The sequence below is a fragment of the Rhineura floridana genome, chromosome 3, assembly GCF_030035675.1.
Source record: "Rhineura floridana isolate rRhiFlo1 chromosome 3, rRhiFlo1.hap2, whole genome shotgun sequence".
NCBI classification, from domain to species: domain Eukaryota; kingdom Metazoa; phylum Chordata; class Lepidosauria; order Squamata; family Rhineuridae; genus Rhineura; species Rhineura floridana.
The window spans coordinates 211176210-211189206 of NC_084482.1; the positions used below are offsets into that span (position 1 = coordinate 211176210).

At 48.1% G+C, this 12997-nt stretch overlaps 1 pseudogene; it reads right to left on the bottom strand.

The window, feature by feature from the left end:
* Positions 1–12997, bottom strand: part of LOC133381473 (zinc finger protein 208-like) — a 34987-nt pseudogene that overhangs the window by 13794 nt on the left and 8196 nt on the right.

Here is a 12997-nt window from a genome sequence, read left to right on the forward strand (position 1 = left end):
TCTGTTCCTTTCTCTCCAATAGGTGCCAACAGGTAGCATTGGGGGAGGAGGTTTCAGACCCTTGGCCTCTCAATTGTGGTGTGCCACAGGGTTCTATCCTCTCTCCCATGCTATTTAACATTTACATGAAGCCGCTAGGGACAATCACTAGGAGATTTGGGCTGCAGTGTCACCAATATGCAGATGACACTCAGCTCTATCTCTCATTTAAATCTTCACCAGAGTTGGCTGTGGAGACCTTGTCCAAGTGCCTGGAATCCGTGAGTGGATGGATGGGAAAGAACAGGCTGAAGCTGAACCCCGATAAGACCGAGGTGCTGCTTGTGGGGGACAAGAGAAGGTTGGGAGATGTTGACCTGAAGTTCAGCGGGGTGAGTCTTCCCCTGAAGGACCAGGTCCGTAGCCTTGGGGTTGTGACTCCAGGCTGTCCATGGAGGCTCAGATTTCGGCAGTGAGCCGGGCAGCCTGGTATCAACTACACCTCATACGAAGGCTGCAACCCTACCTTCCTGTTCATCAGCTCCCACTGGTAGTACACGCCCTGGTCACCTCTTGATTGGATTACTGTAATGCGCTCTACGTGGGGTTACCCTTGAAAACGGTCCGGAAACTACAACGTATACAAAACGCGGCGGCTCGATTACTTACGAATAGTCGCCGCCGGGAACACATCACACCCGTGTTGTTCGATCTACACTGGCTTCCTGTTGTTTTCCGGGCCCAATTCAAGGTGTTGGTATTAACCTTTAAATCCCTATACGGTTTCGGCCCAGTCTATCTAAAGGAGCGCCTTCAACGCCACCAATTATGCCACCCGACACGATCAGCCACACAGGGCCTTCTCTCAATCCCGCCAACAAAAACAGCTAGACTGGCGGGAACTAGAGAGAGGGCTTTCTCAGTGGCGGCCCCCACCTTCTGGAACTCCCTCCCACAAGATCTACAGCACGCCTCTTCCCTAAATGTCTTCCGCAAAGCCTTAAAGACCTGGCTCTTTCAACAGGCCTTCGGGATTTCCGGGGAGGGCTAACTGCTATGATTAAATGCCTCATGCCCTGTATTATTATTGCTTTTGCTGCTGCATCGTTCTAATTTGTAATTGTATTTATTATATTGTGTTTTAATTTTCCATATGTAAGTCGCCTAGAGTGGCCATTGGTCAGATAGGCGACTCATAAATTAAATTTATTATTATTATTATTATTATTATAAGATTGAAAAAGTCTAGAAGTTGAAATGGATTGGTCTGCCGTTTCTTAATTTGGAGTGTATAATATGTGTCTAACTCAAGAAACGGTAGAACAATCTGTTTCAACTATGTTTATTTTCCTTGGGAGGAATGATAACAATTATTTCCTAAAGAAATAAGTCCTTCTTGTGCTTTTCTAGTTAGTAGGAATACTTTTGTATACAGTATGCAGCTGCTTTTAGGTGGTAATTTCATAGCTGTAAGTACAGTACATTATTTAGCATCATTATGCTTGTTGTTATATGCCTTCAAGTTGATTACAACTTATGGCGACCCTATGAATATTTTTTGGATCTGTTCATAGGGTTTTCATGGTAAGAGGTATTCAGAAAGGCAAGAAAATATTTCCTCCTCAGAGAAACCATGAAGACGATCTAATGCAAAAGTTAGTTCAGGAGAGGTGCCTGGTCATTATTCTCAGGAGAGAACAAGGTTGAAGGCAGCTTTGTGAGAAGCGAAGAGGAGAGAAATTCATTCAGACCCAGGGAAATGAAAAGGGGACGGAGACACCCAGTCTGTTCCCCTACTGCGTCTTCCGCCCACCTGATCTGGGGCGACAACAGCACCTTCTTCTCCACCACAAAGGACATGGTTTAGTAGGTCTTGCTGACATCGTTCCATCACCTGTAACAAAACGGGCCCAGAAACCATTACTGTATTTCTCAGAGGTTAAGCGATTATATGTCTAACTGCACAAGGGTCTTATCAGTTGAATGAGTTTCAGATGTTTATTCAGAGTTTATATTGCCGTTGTGTGACAAAACATCTCTCCCCATTTGGACTGGTGGCCAAAAATCAAAGTTCTGGTTCCCACTTACAAATTTTTAGCGTGATATAAATAGGAGCATTTCTGAGCCTTAGAAAAGGCTGGAGACAAGAGTAAAGGAGTCAAAATGAACAGAGAGAAACCAAATGCAGATACTCCCCATTCATCCTTACCCAGCGGCATTTGCCTGGGGTCTGATGGGATCCTCTATACCTCATGGAAATCAGTTTCTATTTCTGCAAAGAGACCCTATTCCTGAAACAGCATAAGAACTCAAGTCATATAATGGGGAGCAGGATGAGAAGAGGACCAACGGAGGCAAAACCCAGAGGGGTATTGGATGTCAGGGGTAGCCAAGGTGGTGCCCTCCACAGGTTGCTGGACTCCAGCCCACATCAGCCGCAGCCAATATGAGGAATGGTCAGCAATGATGGGAGTTTTACTTCAACAACATCTAGAGTGCATCATGTCTACATGACTGAAGTCCTCCCACCTGCGGCTCTTCCTGCTTCTCCTCTGCCACACTCAGGCGGAAACCTTTGGCCAGGGCCCCTGCCTTGCAGTTCCTCCTCTGCAGGAAGTGACATCAGAGGGAGAGGTGCCGCATTTCCTTTGAAAGAAACAGATACCCCTCCACCCTCCTTCTCTATCCTTCCTCTCTAGCAATCTCAATTTGTTTATTTTAACCCTTATGGAGCCAGATGATACTGGCCCTACGCATACTTCGGGGCACACTCTAGACTTAATTTTTGCTACTGGAGCAGGGGATGGTGATCTGGGAGTGAGGGATTTTACATCTATTCCTCTGTCATGGACAGATCATCGCCTATTGAGGTGTAGGCTCACAATGTTTTCTCCCCTCTGCAAGGGTGGAGGACCAATTAAGATGGTCCGCCCCCAGAGACTAATGAATCCTGAAGGTTTTCAGAAGGCTCTGGGGAGTTTTCCGGCTGATAAAACTGACGCTCCTGTCGAAACCCTGGTCAATCTGTGGAATACGGAAATGACCCGGGCAGTTGACACGATCGCCCCGGTGCGCCCTCTCCTCTGCAGAGCTCAATTGGCTCCGTGGTTTACCCCAGAGCTAAGAGTGATGAAGCAAGAAAGGAGACGGCTTGAGTGCAAATGGAGACGAACTCCCGACGGCTGTGGTCTTGCACTTGTGAAGATCTCTACCAAGCTCTATGTGAAGGCGGTGAGGGCAGCGAAGAAGCAGTACTTTGCTGCCTCCATTCAGTCATCTTCTAACTGCCCAGCAGAACTTTATAAGGTTGTTCGGGGACTTTTACACTCTGGTCCTCAGAACGCAATAATACCATCAATAGCCTGCTGTAATGAGTTTGCGAGACACTTCCAAGATAAGATCACAAACATCCGCCGGGACCTTGACTCCAATATTGTAGCAGTTGAGCCTAATGAGGTGTCCGGAGCACAGTCCTGTCCTGTTTTATTGGATGAATTTCAGTTGGTTCAGCTCGAGGACGTGGACAAGGTGCTTGGACAGGTGCGGGCGACCACTTCTGCTCTGGATCCTTGCCCCTCATGGCTAATAAAAGCTAGCAGGAACGGAACAGCCGGATGGGCCAAGGAGGTGATCAATGCCTCTTTACGAGAGGGAGTGGTACCACCCTGCCTGAAACAGGCGGTGGTGAGACCGCTCCTAAAGAAACCCTCCTTGGACCCTGAAAATCTTGACAACTATAGACCGGTAGCAAATGTTCCGTTCCTGGGCAAGGTTTTAGAGCGTGTGGTCGCTCACCAGGTCCAGGCTCTCTTGGATGAAACTGATTATCTGGATCCATGTCAATCGGGCTTTCGGCCGGGGTTTGGTACAGAAACAGCCTTGGTCGCCCTGTATGATGACCTCTGTCGGGAGAAAGACAGAGGGAGTGTAACTCTGTTGGTTCTCCTTGATCTCTCAGCGGCTTTTGATACCATCGACCATGGTATCCTTCTGGGGCGACTTGCGGACTTGGGAGTTGGAGGCACTACTTGGCAGTGGCTGTGCTCCTACCTCGAGAATCGTCTCCAGAAGGTGGTGCTTGGGGAGCATTACTCGAGTCCCTGGGTACTCCAATATGGGATCCCACAGGGTTCAGTTCTGTCCCCCATGCTCTTTAATATCTATATGAAGCCGCTGGGCGAGGTCATTAGGAGATTTGGAGTGCGTTTCCAGCAATATGCTGATGATACGCAGCTCTACTTCTCCTTTTCATCTTCTTCAGGTGAGGCTGTTAATGTACTAAACCACTGCCTGGCCGCGATAATGGACTGGATGAGAACTAATAAACTGAGACTCAATCCTGACAAGACTGAGATGCTGCTGGTGGGGGGGCTCTCTGCCCAGATGGTTGATGTCCGACCTGCCCTAGATGGGGTTACACTCCCCCTAAAGGAGCAGGTCCGTAGTTTGGGGGTCTTATTAGATCCGCTCCTGTCACTGGAGGCTCAAGTAGCCTCGGTGGCACGGAATGCGTTCTACCAGCTTCGGCTGGTAGCCCAACTACGACCCTATCTGGATAAGGAGAACCTTGCCACAGTTATCCATGCTCTGGTAACCTCTAGATTGGACTACTGTAATGCACTCTACGTAGGGTTACCTCTGAAGACGGTTCGGAAACTTCAGCTGGTGCAGAATGCTGCGGCCAGAGTTCTTACTGGGACAAAAAAATTTGATCATATAACACCTGTCCTGGCCCAGCTGCACTGGCTACCAATATGTTTCCGGGCCAGATTCAAAGTGTTGGTTCTTACCTATAAAGCCCTTAACGGCATCGGACCGCAATACCTGGCGGAACGCCTCTCCCGCTATGTACCTACCCGGTCGCTGCGCTCGACGTCGAAGGCCCTTCTCCGTGTCCCAACGCATAGGGAGGCACGGAGAACGATAACTAGAGCTAGGGCCTTCTCAGTGGTGGCCCCCGAACTATGGAACGCCCTCCCTGATGAGATACGCCTGGCGCCTTCTTTGTTATCTTTTCGGCGCCAGGTAAAGACCTACCTCTTCGCCCAGGCATTTTAAAAATTTAAAAATTTGAATTTAAAATTGAAAATTTTTAATTATGTTTTATTGTGTATTGTATTTACATCCACTTGTATTTTAACCTGTTTTATTATGCTGTACACCGCCCTGGGAGCTTATTGCTATAGGGCGGTCTAAAAATGTAATAAAATCAATAAATAAAAATAAATGATCTCTCAAAGTGGACGCCAAGGAGGAAAGATGCCTTGCACAGAACAGAGGAAGACAAAGCCCTGAACAAAGCATAGGCGTCCATCTAGCTCAGTGCTGTCTACACTGGCTGGCAGCAGATCTCAACAGTTTTAGACAAGGAGTCTTTCCCAGTCCAGCCCTCCCTGGAGATGCCCTTGGGGACTTAACCCGGGACCTCCTGCATGCCAAGCAGCTGCTCTACCCATTGAGCCACCTGCAGCCCCTCCCTGGAGTTTTGCCCTCTCCTCAAGACTCCCACCCCTGAATAGCTTGAGGGAGCTGGCAGAGAAGGCTCTTAGCTGGAGCTGTTTCCCTCAGGAGGGAAGACGGGAGGGTATCTGTGACTATCTGAAGGCCAAGTCAGTTCAGCTACTTTTGTCACTTGGAGAAAATTAAGTTGAGTCAGAACAGGAAAAGAACCAGCCCTCTGTTGGAAGGCAAGAGAGTCAGGCCCAGTGTATGGCTTTGCTATGAAGTCTGAAAAGATGACCTGAAAGCCTGAAAAACAGTTTTTAGTCGCACTTGCTATTCACTCTTAAAAGGTCCCTTCTGCATCTCAGGGGTTGCCTGTCTGGATGGGCACATGCCTTCTGGCCCACCAGAAAATGACTAAGAGGCTTGTTCCACCTCCATAGCAAATGTAAAGCTTCTCAAATGATCTGGACAGCTTAAACCACTTGGGCCATTGCCGAGAAAATACAGTAAATAGACAGACACATTAAAGGCAAGAAAATATTTCCTCCTCATAGAAAACAGGAAGATGATCTACATGCAAAAGTTAGTTCAGGAGCGGTGCCTGGTCATTATTCTCAGGAGAGAATAAAGTTGAAGGCAGCTCTGCGAGAAGTGGAAGAGAGCAATGCATTCAGACCCAGGGAGATAAACAGGGGACAGAGGCATCTAGGCTGCCCTCAGCCTCTTCCCCTATTGAGTCTTCCCACCACCTGATCTGGGGTGACAGCAGCACCTTCTCCTCAACCACAAAGAGGGTTTAGTAGGTCTTGCCAACATCATTCCATCACCTGTGAGTAACAAAATGGGCCCACAAGCCATTACTGTATTTCTCAGAGCTTCAGCAATTATATGTCTAACTGCACAAGGGTCTTATCAGTTGAGTGAGTTTCAGATGTTTATTCAGAGTTTATATTTCCGTTGTGTGATAAAACACCTCTCCCCATTTGGACTGGTGGCCAAAAATCAAAGTGCTGGTTCCCACGTACAAATTGTTAACATATATAACTAGGAGCATTTCTGAGCCTTAGAAAAGGTTGGAGACAAGAGTAAAGGAGTCAAAATGAGCAGAGAGAAACCAAATGCAGATACTCCCCATTCATCCTTACCCAGCGGCATTTGCCTGGGGTCTGATGGGATCCTCTATACCTCATGGAAATCAGTTTCTATTTCTGCAGAGACCCTACTCCTGAAACACCTTAATTAGAGCTCATATAAGGGCTTTGCGAGAAGCGAAGAGGGGGAAAGACATTCATTCAGACCCAGGGAGGTGAACAGGGGACAGAGGCACCCAGGCTGTCCCCAGTCTCTTCCCCTTCTGAGTCTGCACCCTGCCCGATCTGGTGAGACAGCAGCAGCTTCTCCTCCACCAGAAAGAGGAGATGGTGTAGCAGGTCTTGCCAACATCATTCCATCACCTATGAGTAACAAAATGTGCCTGGAAACCATATGCTTGTGTCAGAGCTTAAGTGATTATATGTCTAACTGCACAAGGGTCTTATCAGGAGTGAGTTTCAGGTCTTTATTCAGAGTTTATATTTCTGTTGTGTGACAAAACACCTCTCCCCATTTGGACTGGTGGCCACAAATCAAAGTGCTGGTTCTCATGTACAAATTTTTAACGTGATATAAACAGGAGCATTTCTGAGCCTTAGAAAAGGCTTGAGAGAGGAATAAAGGAGTCAAAATCAACAGGGAGAAACCAAATGCAGATATGATCCATTCATCCTCACCCAGAAGCCTCTGCCAGGTCTCCGACGGAGTCCTCTCTGCCTCAGGGAAATCAGTTTCTGTTTCTGCATAGAGACCCTTTTCCTGAAACAGCATAATAAGAACTCAAGTCATATAACGGGGAGCAGGATGAGAAGAGGACTGAGGGAGGCAAAACCCAGAGGGGTATTGGATATCAGTGGTAGCCAAGGTGGTGCCCTCCACAGGTTGCTGGACTCAGCCCGCATCAGCCCCTGGCAATATGAGGAATGGTCAGCGATGATGGGAGTTATACTTCAACAACATCTAGAGCGCATCGCGTCTACATGAAGCCCTCCCACCTGCTTCTCGTTCTCCGCCATGCTCAGGCAGAAACTTTCTGCCAGGGCCCCTGCGCCTTGCAGGTCCTCCTCTGCAGGAAGTGACATCAGAGGGAGACGCGCCACATTTCCTTGGAAGGACACAGGTGCCCCTCCACCCTCCTTCTCTATCCTTCCTCTCTAGCAATCTCAAATCGTTTCTTTTAACCCTTATGGAGCCAGACATCCGGATGATCTCTCAAAGTGGGAGCCAAGGAGGAACGACGCCTTGCGCAGAATAGAGGAAGACAAAGGGAGTCTCTGCCAACCCTCCCTGGAGATGCCTTTGGGGACTGAACTGGGGCCTTCTGCTTGCAAAGCAGCTGCTCTACCTGCTAGGATTGCCAGGTTCAAGGCCTGAGACTGATCCTGTATCTTTAGGAGAGGAGAAAGTCAGCCAAGTGCAGGTGTTCTTGCAACATTGTAATGGGAACACTTGGCTGACTTTCTCCTCTCCTAAAGATACAGGATCAGTCTCAGGCCTTGAACCTGGCAACCCTACTACCCACTGAGCCACCTGCAGCCCCTCCCTGGGGCTTTGGCATCTCCTCAAGACTCCCCACCCCTGAATAGTTTGAGGGAGCTGGCAGAGAAGGCTCTTAGCTGGTGCTGTTTCCCTGAGAAGGGAAGACTGGATGGTAACAGTGACTCTACCTGGAAGAAGAATGGAATCTGAAGGACAAGTTGGTTCAACTACTGTTGTCACTCGGTGAAAATTAAGTTCAGAAAAAGATCCAGCCGTCTGTGGGAAGGCAAGAGAGTCAGGCCCAGCGTATGGCTTTGCTTTGAAGTCCGAAAAGATGCTCTGAACGGCTGAAAAACCATCTGCCTTGTTTTGAGGGATGACCCTGCTCTTAAATCTCCGTTTCATGTAATGATGGTCCTGTGAACGGGAATTAATAAAAGGGAGGGAACTTAGTCCACTGAGCCAGGCAATGTTGAACGCCTAGCCGTCAAAATATAAGCAATAAGAAGACCCAAAGGATAAGAAAAGGTTCCAAATGGAACTCAAAATTGGGAAAGACAAGATGCTGAAATGGATTGTTCCACCATTTAAATTTATTAGATTTATATCCTGCCGTTCCTCCCAGTATTTATAAATAAAAAATAAATATCTGTTAATTTTCTCAACTATCTCCGGGAGGATTGATAACAATTCTGTTTTGAAGAAATAAGTCCTTGTTGTGCTTCTCTAGTCGATAAGATGTAGCATATGGAGATGCTTTTAGATGGTAACTTCTTAGTTGTACAATACTGTGTCAACCATCTAGCACTATTATGCTAACTAAAATGGAAATGACCTGCCTTCAAGTCAATTCTGACCTATGGCGACCCTACGAATAGGGTTTTCATGGTAAGTGGTATTCAGAGGGGGTTTACCGTTGCCTTCCTCTGAGGCTGAGAGGCAGTGACTGGCCCAAGGTCACCCAGTGAGCTTTGTGGCTGTGTGGGGATTTTAACCCTGGTCTCCCAAGTCATAGTCCAACACCTTAACCACTCCACTACACCCTACAAACACATAGCCAATTATTGCACTTACCACAATTAAAACTTTCACACAAATATCTCAACTTCCTGAAATATCAATGAATCTGAGAATATGTTTACAGATGATTCATCATGATACAACTATGAATTACAGGCAAGTCCCCACCACTGAGACTGTTTAATGTGCATGCCTACCAAGATCTTATTGAAGCAGTGCTATGTGCGCTTCCTTGATCTTCTAGACTTCATGCTGGATGTGCACAGAGAGAGAACAGCGGGCAGGCAGACCAGCATGCTGCAGAATTGCTGAAAGCCATGAGCTCTCTCAATTCATGTGATGTGCACACGCACGCATTACTCAACATGCAATTTCTGGGCTGCGTGCTGCAGCACCTATATAAGCAGCTCTGGTGGGACCACTCTCACCCTCTCTGGAGGGGAGTGTTGGGCTAGCAGCTGAGACGGCACTCAGGCATGGGTCAAGAGAGGCCCTTCAGAGCACCACCTGCCAGGACTTGGCCTGCCTGGCACTACTTCCTCACTCCACGACTCCTGGGGCTCTGGGCACTCCAAGATTCCTTCTGTTGCTACTGCCCTACTTATTCAGCAGCAAGAGGAAGTCCTTGGGGGATCTGGCAACCCCCAGGAGCAGATGCAGAGTGAAGACTAAGCTGCATGGGTGCTGCTGCCCCATTCACTCGAGAGTTGCAAGGCAGGCCAGTCACTTGCAGGAGGAGCTCAGAAGGGCTCTTACCCCGAGATGAGTCCCGCTTCACTCTCACTCTCGCTGGGGTGGTGGGCCGGCAGCTGAGATGGCAGGGTTGGGGGCAGCAGTGATGTGGCAAAGTCAGAAGTGCAGGGTCCCTTCATAATAGTCACACTACGCTTCCTTCAAAAATTATACAGCCTATCCACACAGCAGTGTTATTCTGCATCTATTCCACTTTAACTGACAGACCTTTCCCCAAAGCTTCATGGGAACTATTTGGGGTGTTGCGTAGGGGCCAGTTGTGGATCTCTCTGCCATTGCTTATCCAGGGCTCCCAATGTCTGAAAGGAGACGTAAGATTCATTTGCAGCTTTATCTGCTGTTGCCTGCTGCCAGAAACCACTAAATCTTTGAAATAAAGCACTGGAACATTTTTCCCACCTGAGGGTTGATTGCCTCTGGAACCTTTTAAATTTTCTTCCCTGTTGGCAACACAGAAGGTCTTTACAGGCCTCCAAAACACCCACAGGCAAGAGTTTCACAGCGCCCTGTTCTACACTCATAATATGGTTTCCTTTTTGAATATAAATAAGGGTCCCTATCTCCCGCTCGAGGAGTCTCAGCACAGACTCAGGTTGGTTGGGGTGCTGTGTAGAGGCCAGCTGGGGATCTCTCTGCCGTTGCTTGCCCAGGGCTCCCAATGACTGAAAGGAGATGTAAGATTCATTAGCTGCTTTATCTGTCTATTGCCTTGCTGCCAGAAACCACTAAACCTTTCAAATAAAGCACTGTAACATTTTTCCCACCTGAGGATTGATTGCCTCTGGGATCTTTTAAATTATCTTGCCTGTTGGCAACACAGGAGGTCTTCACAGGCCTCCAAAACACCCACAGGCAAGAGCTTGTCAGCCCCTGTTCTACACTAATAATATGGTTTCCCCTTTTTGAATACTTTCATGACAAGAGACTTGTGCTACTTCTGAAGCTCTTCTCCCTGGTGCAAATTCTTTGATGCAAAGTGAGAGAGGAATTTCTACTGAAGCCCTTTCCACATTCCAAGCACTTACATGGTTTCTCCTCGGTGTGATGGGAAGTGAGTTGGTTTTTCCAGCTGAAACTCTCCACATTCCAAACATTGATATGGACTCTCCCCAGTGTGAATTCTTTGATGCATAATGAGGCATTTCTTGTAACTGAAGCTCTTTCCACTTTCTAAGCACTTATATTGTTTCTCCCCAGTGTGAAATGTTTGAAGGGAAGTGAGTTGGATTTTCCAGCTGAACCTTTCCACAATCGAAGCACTTAAGGTTCAAGAGTTTCCTGCTGCTGCCGGACTCACTCAAGAGCAAGCTGCAAGGGAAGACAGTCGCTTGCAGGAGGAGCTCAGAAGGGCTCGTACCCCAAGATGAGTCCCACCCCACTCTCACTCTCTCTGGAGTAGTGGGCTGGCAGCCGAGATGGCAGGGTTGGCGGCAGCAGTGGAGTGGCAAAGTCAAAAGTGCAGGGTCCCTTCGTAATAATCACACAATGCCTTCTTCACAGATAATACAGCCTATCCACACAGCAGTGTTATTCTGGGACTATTCCACTGGCAGACCTTTCCCCAAAGCTTCATGGGAAGTGTAGTTCTGGGATCCCAAAAGGAGTTTTCTCAGCACCTCACCAAATTAGTCGCCAGAATTCTTTGGGGAAAGCTATAGGGAAGCTGTAAGGAAATGGTTTGGTAGCAAAGCCACAGCAGTGAAGTGACAGGGCCTGTCAAGGAGGCAATTGTCAGGCCACAGCAAAGCTCAGCAACAGCCTGAGGGGTCCTAGGGCTGCCTGGGGGCCAGATCTAGTCCAGGCACATGATGCAAAGGGCCAGATGGAAGAGATGGCATTGAAGATGATGCAGCCACACTGTGGATATGGGAAGTCTCTCTCTCTCCTGTACAAGGGAGACTGGATTCAGTCTTAGACCCCCTTTCTGTTCATGTGTGATCCTTCAGGACCGGAAGTGGGTGCACACAACAGAAAGCAAGTCCTGCTGACCACACTGGGGGAAATGTTTGCATAGACTCGGCTGGAATAAAAGGAAACCTGAGCAGTACCTGCCTTTCCTGCCCCCTCCCTGCAGAAGCAAAACTAAATGACAGGGAGCTCCACCAGCGAAGCCCTCGCGGCTGGTCTTCAGATTGTACAGCATTTCTTATTAATGTATTACTGTCGTGCTGGATGGAAAGCTGGTTGGAGTTTACGAAGGAAGAGTGAGGAGCAGAGGAGGAGAAATCACTTCAGGTGTGTGTGTATATATATCCTCCTCCTCCTCCGCCCTGCATGCAATTCAACCTCTACCAGCGTCCCTCCTGCTCAGTACAGGAAAGCTGGCTGAGGCGGGGGAAATAACGCCGGTGTGCAGAGGTGCTGCTGCTGCACTGGGAGGCGGAAGGCTTTGCTCTCTCGGGGAGCAGCCGCGGTTGGTGCTACAGGCACTCGCAAGCAGTTCTGTGCAGGTGGCAACAGTGAGGGGGAAAGAGGCCTTTTGAAAGTCATGCAGTCGGCTGCGGAAACAGAGGGACCCGGGAGGGATGCACATCCCCAAAAAGAAAGGGACGAGGACCCTGCACAGCCCATGACAACTGCACCACTGTTGTGGGTGGGTTGAGAGGCCTTTTTCCTCTGCTCATCCTTACAGGATCAGCTTGCTTGCTGTGAGTGAGTGGGGCAGTGGCAGCAGCTGTTCAGCAGTGTGGGCCCCTCCCAAGACCCAGCCTGGTCTCCCCTCTCTCTCTCTGGAGTGACTTTACTCCTTAACAACAAACCTGGAGAGATGGAGCTTTCAGCAGCAGGCTAGCTCATTTCCCAGGTCTATACCTTTTTTCCTAGACCACATACAAAATTTTTAAATTTTGTAAAAAAAACCTTTTTTAAAAAAATGTAAGCGAACTGTCTGGGCCACGTGCTGGTCATGGGCCCACTAAAAACAGACCCTTTCCCCTATCTGTTGGAGGCAAAGGTGCTTAGGTGTCCAAAATATGTTTCCCTCCCACATTAGTGGGTTGTGCTTGATGGGATATATTCACACTAAGTGTTCTTCTCTCCGCTTGATTAGTACTTCTTCCCTGACCACCATAAGTTCTACAAAATTGAGGTCCATTATGGGCATGATTTTTTTAAAAACAAAATACAAGTTTTTGCAATATATCAAACTTACACAACAGGGTGGTAAAAAATAATATATGGGTTACACCCAACTTTCAGCTCAGAGTAGATCCATTAAAAGTATTGGACA